The sequence below is a fragment of the Phodopus roborovskii genome, unplaced genomic scaffold (assembly GCF_943737965.1).
Source record: "Phodopus roborovskii unplaced genomic scaffold, PHOROB, whole genome shotgun sequence".
Lineage (NCBI taxonomy): Eukaryota > Metazoa > Chordata > Mammalia > Rodentia > Cricetidae > Phodopus > Phodopus roborovskii.
The window spans coordinates 7,245,903-7,251,275 of record NW_026125281.1 but is presented as its reverse complement, the minus strand read 5'-3'; positions in this window follow the sequence as shown (position 1 = coordinate 7,251,275).

Sequence of the window (5,373 nt, the reverse complement as noted above, 5' to 3'; positions counted from 1 at the left end):
TTTTATAATTTGTTTGTATAGAAATGAATTTAAGTGTCCACACATTTTACTCTGAAGAAATCAGCATGTAAATAACTAATGTTGTGAAAACAATCATAGGAGCAAGTCAGGATCCTCTTCACAATCGATGATCTAATGAGCCTTAATCTAGCTTCTCACACAGGAGATTTTAATTTGCATGTAATTTGCATCAGTTTCACTCCTGATGCCTTGGATTGGACCTTTCTGCTTCTGCACAGTCTACCTAATGCTCACACTATGAGGACCCTCTACCCCCGACTAGAGCATGTGGTCCCCATACTTAGACTCTGCTCGGGTCTAGCATTCTCAACCCTGCTCACATCTTCTCCAGTGACCTTCAGTCAGCATGGCCATGGAAATGTTCCCTGTGCATGTTTAAAGCTCATACTCAGTGCTCAGCTATTTCAGAAACTTATTAGAGCAACCGCTCTCTGTTTAAAGTGTCTGTGGACAGGTGTCATGGCTGGGCCAGCCAAAGAGTATCAGAGCCTATCAAAGCATTATGTGCAAGCTCAAAGTACTCTGGTGATGTCATCCAGGGAACACAATCTGCAAGCATGTATGTCATCTGGTCCAGCTCTCTATCTAACTTAGGAACTCAGCAGTAGCACTCAGGGAAGGAGAGAGGACAGGGAAATAATAGGGCCTTAGTGAAGGCTGGGCTTGAGTACTACATCCAGCCAGTTCTAATTCTGTGACATCAGGCAGAACGCAAATGTCCTGAAGTTCAGTTAACATTTCTAAGTGCTGGGTTCTCAGCAGTTTCCCTGGTAAATAACTGAATGAACAAGCACACGGGCAAAACTATCTTATGTCTATTTGCAAGATTTCAACCCATCCCTCTCCCCTCACAGTTTTTATGCGTCTGTATTCTGTCTAGGATCACCTTTGCTGTCTCACCTTTTTACCTAGGCAACTGCTAACTGCCCAGACAAATTTCCAGATACCAGCTTTCCAACACCCATGTCATGCAGGCCCTGCTTCCATCCATCACAGAATTACTGAGTGTCTCATGTTGTATCTGCCTGTCAATACACTATGAGTTCCTTGAGATGAGGGGATGTTTTATTCCTTTATGTTCCTTTGTATTCGCCTCTGGTGCAAAAGTTCATATTACTTGTATCTCTCAGTTTAGAGAAAATTATTAGCGTCCTCACAAAAGACTTTTTTTTTTTTTTCTTTTTGTTTCTTTGGTTTTTAGAGACAGGGTGTCTCTGTGTAGCTTTGGAGCCTGTCCTGTAGACCAGACTGGCCTCAAACTCACGGAGATTCACCTGCCTCTGCCTCCCAAGTGCTGGGATTAAAGGCGTGTGCCACCGATGACTGGCCAAAAGACTTTCCTGAACTCCCACCTCATATAATTTTGATAATTTCCACTGTAGTAGTACTTTCATGTTGGGATCGCCAACTCATGCTAACACAAGTCTTATTATTAATTATGAAAGCTTAAGCTCTTAAAGCTTAAATTAACCTGCTTTTATTAATCTATGTTGTGTCACATCGCTTGATTACCTATACTCTGTACCATATATCTGACCTCTTTAGTGCCTCCCTGGCATCCTGCACACCTAGATTCTAACCCTCTGAGTTCCTCTGTCTGCCTGGAAGTTCTGCCTAAATTCTCTTGCCTACATAGTGATCATTCAACTCTTTATTATACCATTCAAAAGGTACCTTAGGCAGAGACACATCTTTACAGTGTAAGCAAATATTCTACAACACTCCCCATCCAACTCCTGTGTTGTTACTCTACTCCTGTGTAAATATCCACTTCGATCTGGTAAGTCTTTTGATCATAGACATTTCAAAATGAGTTATGTTGTTTACATACACACCCTTATTTTATTAATTGATGTATTTTTGAAACAGTATTTATTTCACAATTTTTACATCTTTGGTTTTCATAAATAGAATATATACTATCATTCCAAGTTAGTGAATATCTATAGCATTGAGTTGATTTTTGTCAGAAGAGCCCATTTATTTATCTATACCAGTTAAGATATTTGAAACACCTATATGTGCTTGCATAGACTCCTGCGTATGAGATACCCCTGGACCACAGTAGAATAATAAGGGGTCGCACTCTTAAAAGTAAACAGACTCCTCCTCCACCAGATCTTTGGTCCACAGATCTTTGGTTAGGGGTTGAAGCTTTTGAACACCTTCCCTCTCTGTGCTGAAATATTGACTGACTTCATCTTATGCAGGCCTTACAGCCTCTGTTCTGTGAGTTCATGATTACCAAGGCCTTGCCATGTCCAGATGACACTGTTTTTACTATTGTCCTCCATGAGCTCTGGATCTTACAGTCTTTTGACCCCTCTTCTGTGATGGTCCCTGAGCCTTGACAGGGTGGCATAAATGTCTCATTTGTAGCTAAGCACTCTACTGATACTCTTTAAACATTGACCGGTTGTGAGTTTCTGCAGTAACCTCTGTCCATTGCACAGTGAAACTTCTCTGATGAGGTCTGAGTTCTTCACTAATCTATAGGAAAAGATATAAATTTAGAGAGTAACTTGATAATTCTTTTATTATCAGAATAATAGTTATAGGTTCCCTTTTGGGGGGTCTGTGAGTATCTCAAACATGGGTTCTTGTCCAGATTTAGAATACTAGGCATGGTTCCTATACAGCTGACCTGACAACCAATCAGAGAACAGTTAGTCACATACCCACACACTTAGCACTTATGCCACTACTGTTCCAGAGGTCAATCTTGCTATACCAGGCAATACTGTAGTTCACAGAGTCCATGGATCTGTAAGACTGTTGATGCCTTTTCTCATAGCACCTTATACAGAACCTTCCAACACAATATAAATTATCTGTGAGGAAAGGAAGCTCCAGAATATACAATGTTTTTTATTATTTAAATTTGCAACAAGCATGTTTTACATGCCAATCCCAACTCTCTCACCCTCTCCTCCCTTCCAACCCCCTCCCAACACCCATGCCATCCCCTTTCTGCTCCCCAGGGAGGATGAGGCCTTCCATGGGGGACCTTCAAAGTCTGTCCTATCATTTGGAGCAGGGCCTAGGCCCTTCCCCATGTGTCTAGGCTGAAAGAGTATCCCTCTGTGTGGAATGGGCTCCCAAAGTCCATTTGTTATACTAGGGATGCATACTGATCCATTACCAGAGGCCCCATACGCTGCCCAGTCCTCCTAACTAACAACCACATTCATGGGGTCTGGGTCAGTCCTACGCTGGTTTCCCAGCTATCAAACTGGGGTCCATGAGCTCTAGGATATATTCTAACACACAGCCCCCATAAACATGTCTTATTTGATTCCATATCTAGTAAAGTTGACACCTACACAAAACTAACCATCACAGGGTGCACAATGATCAAGCTAACCCTGTAATATCATACATCCCTGCACCCACTTGTTATTGGACAATTGAACCTAAATTTCCACCATCTCCCCAACTTCCTTACTGTTCATATTATAAGGGATGGATGATTAATCTGCTTACCTTATTAACTCCATCAAAGAAACTGAAATTACTGTTCCACAGATGTTTCACAAAATGTAGATTATCAAGAAGAAAGAAAAACAAATCCATCAAAATTTAATGATAGAAACCTAGCATAGTGGCTCATGAACCACCCATGAGAAGCTCAGGCAAGAGGATTTTTGTGAGTTTGAAGCCATTTAGCTACATAGAAAGACCAAGTTTCAAAAACAAAGCAGACAAAAAACAACAAAAATACAAGCAATAGTCATTCTTATTTTAAGGCTAGGCAACCCTTTTTTTTTTTTTTTTTTTTTTTTTTTTTTGACAACTCCTACCAGAAGAAAAGAAATACCAAACAATAAATAAAAAGTTATTTGATATAGACACACAAGGCAAGTGGACCTTGAATTTATTATTGGTTTGGCTCCTTTCATTGTGATATGATTTAGAAGCTCAAAATTTCCAAATAAGCTGTTGTTAGAACAAGCCATAGCAAATTTTGTGACCACTGTACTTGGCTCTTACAAGTGCTGCAACTAAAATGTCTTCAAGATTTGTTCATCACTGCTAACCAATACCTGAGATGAAAGGTCTAAGTGACTGATGGAATGAAGTCATCGGTAGGCTTGTGCAAGAGCTCCAACTTCAGCCAGTGATATTTTAGCAGGCAAACTTCCTAATCTCCTTCTGACCAGATACACAGGAATCATATTGTGTGACCTAAAATCTTGAGTACAGCCTAACCTCCCCTCACTCACCCACAAAAGACCTTGCATTGTTGAGAATATTTTGATTCACTTACTCTTGACTGAGACTAAAATTGTGTCAGTCAGATTCTGCATTTATTCCACTTACAGTTGTAACAACTCTGAGGACCCAAAAGTCTACAACTAAGAGAACAAATCAAATTTCTATAACCCAAATACTGCATTTGGATTCTACAAATGACTCTGCCTCTACATAATGACTGATGCAACAACGTTAGCCACGAAATTATATAGTACATGGTTTCTGTGAGGGAAGGTATCCCTAGTACCACACCATTCAGGGTATAAACTTATCTTTAGAGATGAATTTGTTATATCTCCAACTACCAGGAGGCTCTAAACTGTCAGTGACCCATTAGATTACTAAGTCCTGAAATGTGGGACTCAACAAACATGGTAACTTTCCAGATATTGCAGTTTGTGTGCTCAACAAATTAACTCTGTCCTATGACCCTGTATACTTCTGAGTTCTTTTCTCTGTGACCACAATTTGTCAGTATTCCATGGTAAGATTAATCCTCTAGGGGACCACATCTAATGTTTCCACAACACTTCTAAAATGCAGATTCTGCTGCTATCACCTCCTTCTTGTCCCTAATGGGTATGCATACCAAAGTCTGCAAGACTGTGTGTTTCCCTGGTGCCACAGCACAATTCTACTGGCATTTTATTCAAGTGATTCAGTCCCGTTTATCCTTGGACTTCCTCATTGTTATGTCTCCTATCCCTAATTTATCCCTCAGTGTCTCTCTCTCTCTCTCTCTCTCTCTCTCTCTCTCTCTCTCTATCTATCTATCTATATCTCTCTCCATTTGTCTTTTTTTAAAGACAAGGTTTCTCTGTGGCTTTGGAGGCCAGTCTTTCTTAAAAGCACCTTGCCCTCTTGCATTCTAAAAACTACACAGACAGTAAAATCCAAGCTTATTGTCATAGACTTTGGATATTTAAACAGATATCCAAAATACAAACACATCTGTCTGAAGTTATCTGCTACAGAGCTGTTAGATATGCTATCATCCTGTGGCCTTATATCACATACCACACAGTGACCAAGCTGGTAATTACCGTAGAGACACAATATATGGAGAAATTAAAACTTCTTTCAGACTACCACCTGCCT